The 10,242-nt window shown below is 27.3% G+C and overlaps 1 protein-coding gene across 4 annotated transcripts in view; it reads right to left on the bottom strand.

Moving 5' to 3' along the window:
* Positions 1–9,558, bottom strand: part of LOC116773528 (uncharacterized) — a 61,760-nt gene extending 52,202 nt beyond the window's left edge. For all 4 annotated transcript variants that reach the window (XM_061528696.1, XM_032666004.2, XM_032666003.2 and 1 more), the window contains exon 1: positions 9,359–9,558. The gene's annotated coding sequence lies outside the window, so the exon portion shown is untranslated. The remainder of the gene's footprint in view (positions 1–9,358) is intronic.
* Between the last annotated feature and the right edge of the window lie 684 nt (positions 9,559–10,242).

Here is a 10,242-nt window from a genome sequence, read left to right on the forward strand (position 1 = left end):
TTGAAGGTTTAAAATGAAGGTAAAATATACACTAAATTAATTAAATTTTTTACCGATATATATTAACTTTAAACTTAAAAATAACTATACGTTTTCAGAAAGCAGTATATTCGATTTGAATGTAGTTGAATTTTTTTTTATTCTCATACAATTTCAATAAAATTTTGCATGGAAAGAAATAGGGATATAACACTGAATATCATAATAAAGTTAAAAATAAACCCTCACTATTTTGAGGTCGGGTAAATCACTATATTTTAATAGCTCTTTTAAATATACAACTAAAGAAAGGTTTCTTAAGAATTTAAAGCGCGATCATCTAATTTTCGTTTGACTTAGAGAATGTGTCCTTGTATTATTTGAGTGTTAATTGCTGTCATAGTCAACGTCTTAGAAACAGTTAAAGTGTTACAAATATTAGAGGTAATATCAGAGTGATATAACAGATAGTTCATCGACCTTTGCTAGAATATTTCTATAAGAAATAATTTCACATAATACTGTAAGATGAATTTAAGATTTTTTCTATTTTCACAAATTTAAATACGTATTTATTTAGAGATTTAACTCGTATACCCATATACTAATGACAAAAAATATATATTTATAATTTAATACCAATATATGTATCCAGTTCATGGTAGTTTATTTATTAAAAAAAACCAAAAGTAAGCAATTTTCTCATAAGAACAAAATAAAAATATTATAAATAAATTTATTACATAAAAATAATTCTTAAAAGTATAAAGTTTTTTTGCAATAAGATGTTTAAATCATCCTCACGATGTTATATTTACTGTACTAAAAACTATTCACGCATAGCATTGTTCGTATTTTTTTACCTGTATTGTCTGTCAGTCCGTCGGTTTGTCGATTTGTTTTTTTTTTTCTTATCATATATCACTTATAGATTTCAATAATAGATAGTTATTTGTAGTTATTATTAAGCATCCATCCTGGAGAGTCACGAATTTAAGTTCTAACAAAAAAACTCAATTTTAACTTGCGTATTTTTTACTACAATCATTTTTAGTGGTTAAGGCACTTATAGTTCGTATTTGGTTTTGGGCTGTTTGGAGTACTGGTTAATATATTCGTATATTATTGTTTTTTACACAAAGAAGCGTAATGCTTTAATATAATATTTTATAGGAATACTTTAATCGGCGAAACCTAGAATAAGAATTAAAAATTATATTCAAGAAATACTTTGATACTATCAGTATTTATGTAAAATGTAAAATTTGTATTTATGATTGTTACGTGTTGAAAGATGTAAGTTTGTAAATATAATTCATCTTAATATAGAGTAATCCTGTTACCATTTTAAAATATTTGGAATCTCGTAACGTAGGGATACTATAATCTAGTAATCATTACAATAATTCTAGCGGACGACCTACGAATAATTTGACACGGTAAAAAAATAATTAATGAACAATGCATGAGGTCAAATGAGATCATTTTGTGAACATCCATTTTATTTTCATACATCAATCAATTTGTCTACAACCTTCACACCTACGATAGTTTTTTTTTTATTACAAAGTGTCATGTGCATATCAAAAAATACATAATAAGACATGGTGTTTGCCTCCACTTTGCGTGTTACTAGTTTTTAAATGAAACAGTACAATATATAAAATATTTATATAGATTATCCTAAGTCATGTTATCACCTCAGGAAACAATAGTACGGAATATATTCTGATTTATTTATGAATAGGTGAATAGATAACCGATAAACATGTTTTATATTAGAGTAATGTAGACAAAAAATATTTTTTGGAAACAATATGTCAATGTGATATAGTCATTAATGAAAATATAAAATTGTTATTGCTATTAAAAAATGTAATCTTAAAAAGCATATTTCGCAGTGATTCGTTCGGCTTTTTTCAATTTATAAATCAAGAGGACATAAAAAATTTCATTTATAACGTCAGTTATTAAACCTATGTAATATAAAAGTAAAAAAGATTTTTGACTTTAAGATATTGAGCTTATGGTGTGCTATCAGTAAACGTATAATCGTGCTGATAAAAAAATGATTTAGTGACGAATGTTCATTCATACATCATAGCGAAACTTTCACATTTATACGTAGGCCGTGAACACAATAGAACAATTAGTATATTAATATTTATATCATACAATTATTTAAATATATCTATCATTAATATGGTATATCAATGAAGTGGAACTTCCTTTATCAAGTTATAGTCCAATACTACTATAAAGTAGATATAAGCTGCAATACTGTCTATGAGTTGTGCGTTGATACAACCAGTAGACTATCCAATCATTATTTATTATTATGAACATCTTAAAGGTATGCTATCCCCTCTATTTGCATATATCTTTTTTTATCTATACCACGTAGTAAAATGTTTATAATCTCTGGAAATAAAATGGACACCATTGCCTTGTTTTCTTGGAGGGTTTTGCTGTAAATCTATTTTATTCCGAGTTGCTTTCCTACAAAAGTATTACGACACTATTGTGGGCGGAGTACAGTATTGTTTGTCAAGTATGTGGGTTTTAGAGAACTCTTACTCAATTTTAACAGTTTAAGATCAAGAAAGTGGGTTCCATAATTGCATGATAACAGATAAATGCATTGTATTAAACAAATCGCCGGTTCGTTTATTCATATATAAATAAATTGGCTATTGATTATTTCAAAATGTTTTGATCTCTCCAATTACTGTCTTTTATTAAAATTTATTAAGACTAAAGTAAGATTGTTTTAAATTTTCATGTTGTTTTTTCTCTCGTCACTAAATGGATTTTGATTGGACTTACACTTGGTAATTGAGGATGTTATTGGAAAAAATTAAGTCTATATAAAATAACGTTAGAATAATAAGATCTTATGTAGAATGAGAAAAGAAAAACGTTATTGTGGGACACAGTTAATACTAAATAAATGCCTATAATAGATAATAATATAAAAAGATACAAAAATACATCCGAGAAAGTTCCAACGATGTTTAGAATATTTGTTATATTAATGGCAAATGAAATTTATATTGGAATTCTGAAAGGTAGGCTCTTAGTTCAGTGCTAAAAGCCGACAGTCTAAGGATAGCGGGCAATAAGTTACACTCGGTAGTAATTACAGCTAATGAAGCGACCTCGCATTGTAAATCAGAATGTATAGAATTTTATATATTAGCATTTCGAAACGGAGAAAACTATATAAGAAATGCATTAATTATAATTAGAAAAAATTAAATATAAAACCAATTTAAAATATAGTGATGAAATCTTTTTTTTTTTCTTTTCAATATTCTAAAATTAGACAAATATTATTATAGTTTTTTCAAGTTTGCGGAAAAATCTCCTTATACTTTTAAATTTCCCTCAACTAATGGTTAATATTTTTTCAAAACCTGTTAAATTTTATTAAAGATATCATAAATATAAGCAGACAGATTTGATACAATTTTCCAAATTAATCACATGCAGAATTAAGATGTTTTGGTAATCCGAACAGACATTACCTATCCGGATTCTGGATTCTGGATTTCTTTAAAAATATAAACAGAATATAGATGTAAAACAACATTTTTATTTGGGGCAATCAATTAACTAGAACATGAATTTTATAAAACTTCTTAAAAATTCTCACTACAAAAATATACTTAAGTTTCGTTCTATTTTAAAATACGTAAAACATAAATTCTTATACCACTTTTCGTTCGATATAATATAATTAATCAGCTATCAATTTGGTCAAGTGCTAGAAATTGGGACTTTTGGTAGATAATGTCAATGCTATCATAATAATTCTAGGTTATCAACTGACACAATTACTCAACGATGGAAAGTGATAAGAGATAATACATGCGAATTACATGTTCCATAATCGATTTCTGTATTTCAGCACTGATTTGTGTGTGACGTGTTTGTAGGTCCATATGAAATTATTTTCCACTCCGCTAGTCCTGTTTAAGCTGGGCTGTTCATAATTAATAGTTTAATAGTTTTTGAGTCTGAGACCTATTAACATTTATATATAGATGAGGATTAAAATGAACGTTTCATACAAAGCAATAAAAATAAGCAAAGATACACATATAATAAAATGTATGAAACTTGATGGATTTGATGAACCAACGCATAAATCATGGAAGACAAGAAACAGCCTTGTTCGAGATCTATTTAATTCTAAAAAAGGAAGAGTAAAGCTTTACGTGGCTTTATGAGAATGTTTTGTTCTGTTATTGACTCTTTTGTTAACGCATGTGTAAAAAGATCCAACGCTATTTATGAAATATAAATTTTATAGGACACTTCAAACACTGACAAAAAATAGTTATTACTATTTTAGAGGAATTGAAATCAAATAAATATATTGGAAACGTTTATCTTCACTATAAAAGGAAATAAAAGACTTTAAATCAACAAGCAGACGGGAAAAGGTAATTATGTGTATATGTATAACATAATTATACTGTGTATGTCACTGAACTCCTCGTAAACGGCTGGACCGATTTGAATGAATGATTTTGTATGCATTTGCCTGACGTTCAGATGGTTTTGATATAAAAATCATCCCGGCAGATGGCGCTGCAGTCGGTTACTAGGTTGTTTTAAATGGATAGACTGTAACGAAGGTTACTATATATAGTACACTATACATTTTTTCCTGAGGGCAACTTTGATTTTCATGAAGACGGAGTCGCCGGCAAAAACTAGTATATAAGTATATAATATACAGTTGAAATAGTATGGTCTGCAGTTGTCCGAGCATCGCGACAAAACTACTGGATGGACTTGAAAAAAATTTTCATTGTATTGTTTATTTGATTTTCTTTTATATGAAAATATAAATAAATTTTACGATATCATTATTTCATATCTATTTATTAAGATTAAAGATTATGCGTGTTTTCCATGCATACAAAAACTTTGTTGGTACAACGATGAAATCGAGGATATCAGTGCAAAATCGTAAGAAGTATTGAGTGGAATAAAGAAAAGACGAATGACATCCCTATAGACATAATGTGGCTTTTTCTGAAAGCTTTAAAAATAGTTATAAGTCAGCCTCGTCACAAATCATGCATGACGAAGTCAGTTAATAAGCCGTAATGCAGACTTATGAGCAATATTTAATCAATAATTTCACAAAACGGATGCAAAATTTTAATATGGTTTTTCTCGATAAATTTCCTAGAACAATAAACACTCACATATCTGACTAATAGTTGTGCAAAATAAGCAGACGTTTAATATGTAAAAAGTGAAAATGACGTCAAATTATTGGCAAGAGACGGAGTCACGACCTTTGAGAGATCACGTTTTGAAAAACGAACAGAAATGCTAAAAACACGGCACAAAATATATAAAAATGGAACGTGGTATGAAAATATGATTATGGGAAATGTAATGAAGTATGAATAAAAATAACTTAATATAACTTCTTTGAGACAAAATAAAAATGAAATTTTATAAGATAAATTGTCTTAACTACGTTCAAAACTAACGTGGCTACTTAAAATAGTTTTATCTGTACATATATACACATGAGTGTACATTTAAAATAAATTTTATTAATCAAATAACTTGAATAAACATTTTTTTTTGTCAAAATAAATTTAAAAATTAATATTAAACCAGCTAATAAGTTCTTGATATAATTTATAAAGAATAAATTCTTGTTTCATCGTATAAAGTAGACTCAAAACATTAAGTTTAAAAAAAAACTCAAGGAAAAAGCTTTTATCCAGAATGTACAAAAATACTAACATATAATATATTAGTTTTTTATTTGTTCTTCGGTGTATAAAAATATCTCCAATTAAATATTTTAACGAATAATTAATTCGGATAAAAATTATTAAATACATTAAATAAATTGAAATATCTAAAAGTCAAGATCACCTGGAAATGTTTCTGAACGTTTTTTTAATTTATCCCAACGTTAAATTCAATGAATATAGTTCTAAAATTTTATTGTATTATAGCATATATTATATAATATGATCTTAGTACAATCGGACACATTTTAACGGTACTTAACTGTTATATCACAGTTTCGTAAGCACCTTGACCGATTTGGCAGTACTGCTTCCTCGTTAGTTTCGATACAATAAAACGTTTACTTTCCTCACGTACAGAAATTGTTTGAAATAAATATTCAATTGATGTATATGTAGTAAGTATAAGTGATGTAAGTGATAGTTGGATTTGAATCTGAGACTTTTGGTATAGCGTTCAAGAACTTTGCTAAGCTAGGCTTAGCTCAGTCGTCCGTTTAGAAGTTCAAATTTGTTTTAACAATATAGTATCGACAACATCATTATATTTATTTTACGTTGTATGCCTGTTTGTTTTTGATGTTAATTAATTTGTTACGAATTATTTCTTAAAAGACTTGAGTTGATTTTGATGATATTTATTTCATTATGATAATGTATAAAACATAAATTAACCTCTAGAAATAATATAAAACACATTAAAAATATATATACTTATATCGCTCCTAATATTTAAAAACAGTATGTCACATTCCATTTATAGTCATAAAAATATTTGTCATACACATACAAAACGGTTATTTTATTTGTTTGTTTCAAACGATTCGTCGTATTTGGCAATAGCACAAATTTTCAAATATATCTTTGACCTTGCTCTAATAATGTGAAAATAATCATATTTTTGACAAATCATATGTGTATGATAAAATAATGATACTGTGTCAATGCCAGACTAATCGGCTTCGTTTGAGTCATTTATTAAATTACTATACTGCTCTGTATACTTAACATAAGTTTTGCACTACACACGAAGCGTTTGCCGTTTTCCATACAATAAGCATCAATGCTATAACGAGGGAAGGTTTATAAATAGAAAATTGTATGTGCTTAATATAAAGCGTGACAATGCAAAACTTATAGTAAACGTACTGTAATATCGTGTGTCGATTCGTTAAGGTTATTTCATAAAATTATGTCCCTTTTTCATTAAAAAATACAGCCGCTTTTGCTCTATATATATAAAAAAACAAATCTTTTAAATTTAAACTTAATCTGAATTTAAATCTCGACATAATATTACATTGTTAACAGATTATTTTTATATTAATAACAAAAAGCCACACTTGTTTAATCTTAATCATATATTTGCAAGGAGCTTCTAGGCTTATCTGGGATTATAAATATTTTGATAAAAACATTAGCCGGCACGCCACGGATCACGATATTATGAAAAGTAATTTTATCTTAACACACGGATATTCTTCCTTTTTCTTTCTTTTATTATTAGACTATACGTAATACCGAGCAACAAAATGATAGTAGAAGGCTTTGATTCATTGAAATTACTTGACAATATTATTATTAGTTCTATCCCAAATAATACTCATAAAAACGATGTCAAGATGTTTAAAAAAAAATAAAGACAATTCATATTAACTATATTTTTATATTTCGTAAAAAAATATCATGTCCATTTATTCAAAAGTCGAATATTTATCATTTTAGTTATATATATTTAATTTTCTCTGCAAATTAATTACGCTCCGATTATCTATTTCCAGTTTTTCAACGGACTGGACAAAAAATAGACAATTTTTAGGTATACGCATTTTATTGTAGCAAATTCATATTTTCAGATAAAACATTAACAATTTGTTTTATTTCCAGCGTATATATTACATCTTATACTGGTACCAAATTAATAACAAGATGAGAGTCCATTAATTCATTAGTATCATTTACATCAACAGTGCTCTACATATAAGCGATATAGGGAACACATTTATTTTTTGTATTTTAGGAGCATATTTTTTAAGATACGCATACGAAGCAAGAAGAAGACACGACTCAAATATGCTTAGCGTAAGTTTAAATAATAATAACTTACGTAAATACAATAATGGGAGATGACTTAACTAATGAAAAAGTTTGAAAGCTCTGTAATCAGTGCCAAGAAGCTTGTAGTAAGCAGTCAATATTGTGACGTACTCATACAAAACACAATAGCGTTTTGTCATTTGTTTTAGCTGACATTTAAGCTCTAGTTGAAGGTCTTAATAAAACAGGACTGGAAACTTAAGACTGGCAAGTGAAAGCAAAGAAAATGTATTTGAACTCATATTTATTATGTGTTACAAGGTGATTTAAAGATTCATTATATAACCATATATACTTTAATCAAAATATAAACCTGATTGCTCCGATTAATTTCAATTGTCTCTCCGAAATCCTATATATCACATCAAATTACATTAAAATCGTTTCGGCACTTGTGTTGAACGTCATTCAGAATGACTTTCTCATTATTATCATAGCAAATAGTCAACTGAGAATAAAAGTTAAGCATGCGTAACATATTATAAGTTCATATAAGTTAAGAGAAACCAAAATATCCTTGAAATATTGAGACGAGTACTCTGAAATATTGAGAGAGTAATCATAGATATTTCACTTGTAGGAAAATATATACATTATACATTTAACAGTCGAGATATTTAAATATTATTTTCTTATGAATTAATGAATGTATTTGTATTCTATTAATTGCCTTTAAATTCACATAGCAAGTAAATGAACTCGATTTTTTTTTAATTTAATAACTAATCATAGTTATTTTCGCTCCACCAATGACGTGCACCTATTTTAATTTTAAATAATATATATATATATATATGTATATATATAAATATGTATTTTGTTTTCCAAAAAAAAATTTATATATAAATTTTCACAAGTTATCTAAACGAATTATTATACACTTAAATGTTTATAAAAATATAATACTTTTTGACGATCCGAACAAATAATTCAGCACTTGGCTAAATATTTCTCATATCATACTTATTTTTTTGCTATAATTGAATTACTACCACATAATACACATATATATAATAATAATAATAAAGATATGATGTTAATGATATAATAATGCAACGATAGGATGTCTCGATAATTATAACACTCTTGATTATACACAGCCACTTTCAAGTCCTAGTTAACTTTCAAAAGCAGAAACTGCCTTGAAATGAACAACTCGTTAAAAAAATAAAATAAAAGGGACCTCATAAAAACTTGTCTCGCCTTTTCTAAAATCAGCTCCTAGTTTTACAGTTTTTTTTCCCGCAAATTCACATTAGTGTGTACAATTTTTAAAACACTATTACAGACCTGGGTCCTAGAATTCAGGTTTACAAACACCCGTGATAAATTACAACTGGTTCTTAATAATTGTGGACCTTATAATAAACATAGGTAAGGATCATTTTCTTTCACTAACATAGAGATATCTGTGATATACTAGACGAAATAAAGTTCGGTACGAAATTAATGCAACGAGATCAAAGTTAACTGTATATACAATAAAAACTCACCGAATAACTTAAAACCGTACGGATATGGTTCGAATAACCCACGCACATAACACAGGCACAATTAATGTAAATGTTAACTATACAATAACAAACAAACACAGATATTAGCACAGTTTAAAATGATACGGTTCAATTCATTCGCAAAGAGCACATCAACGTCCTAGCGGTATGAATGTCACTGAGCATCTGTGGCAATCGACACTAGACGAGTGTCTGACCTTCGTTTAATAAAATGCAACCGAGTGAAGTTGGCTCAGGACCGGTTTGGTTTGGTCTGGAGCGAGACGGAACCATACACCCGTCTCGTTCGCACGGTTGATTTTTAACTTTGGATTTATACTCTTCGGTGTCAAATTATGCACGTATAAAAGTTAATAAAATGCTATGTTTTTCTTCCGGGTCCAGGAATTTGATATATCGTCTCACATCGTTTTTTTTTTCGGATGAGACATGACATAAAATTTCCTTATAAAATATCAAGTTTAAAGTTTCTTTAACTATATATAATTTGAAATTATCGTGTCACGTGTATGTAAATTGTTAGAGAACCAAAAATATATTGATGTATGGAGTGCTAATATTTAAAAATATTACTTAAACTAAGTTATTAGTTGAATAGATTTCAACGCACTCAATTAGTTTTTTTATATGACAGATTGATCAAATATTAATGTATAAGAATACTTGAAATATAAATATTATAATTTTATTTTGACATTGTAGAAAATCTTAAATTTATCTATTATTTTGCTCGTACATTATACTTTATAGATCTCTTCCGTTTCCAATATGAATATTTAACTGAACAATATTAAACATATATAATTACATATACATTTTCTTTAAGAATTCTTATCAAATATATTGTTTGAGAAATTATTTTT

Source organism: Danaus plexippus (genome assembly GCF_018135715.1).
Source record: "Danaus plexippus chromosome 22 unlocalized genomic scaffold, MEX_DaPlex mxdp_27, whole genome shotgun sequence".
NCBI lineage: Eukaryota > Metazoa > Arthropoda > Insecta > Lepidoptera > Nymphalidae > Danaus > Danaus plexippus.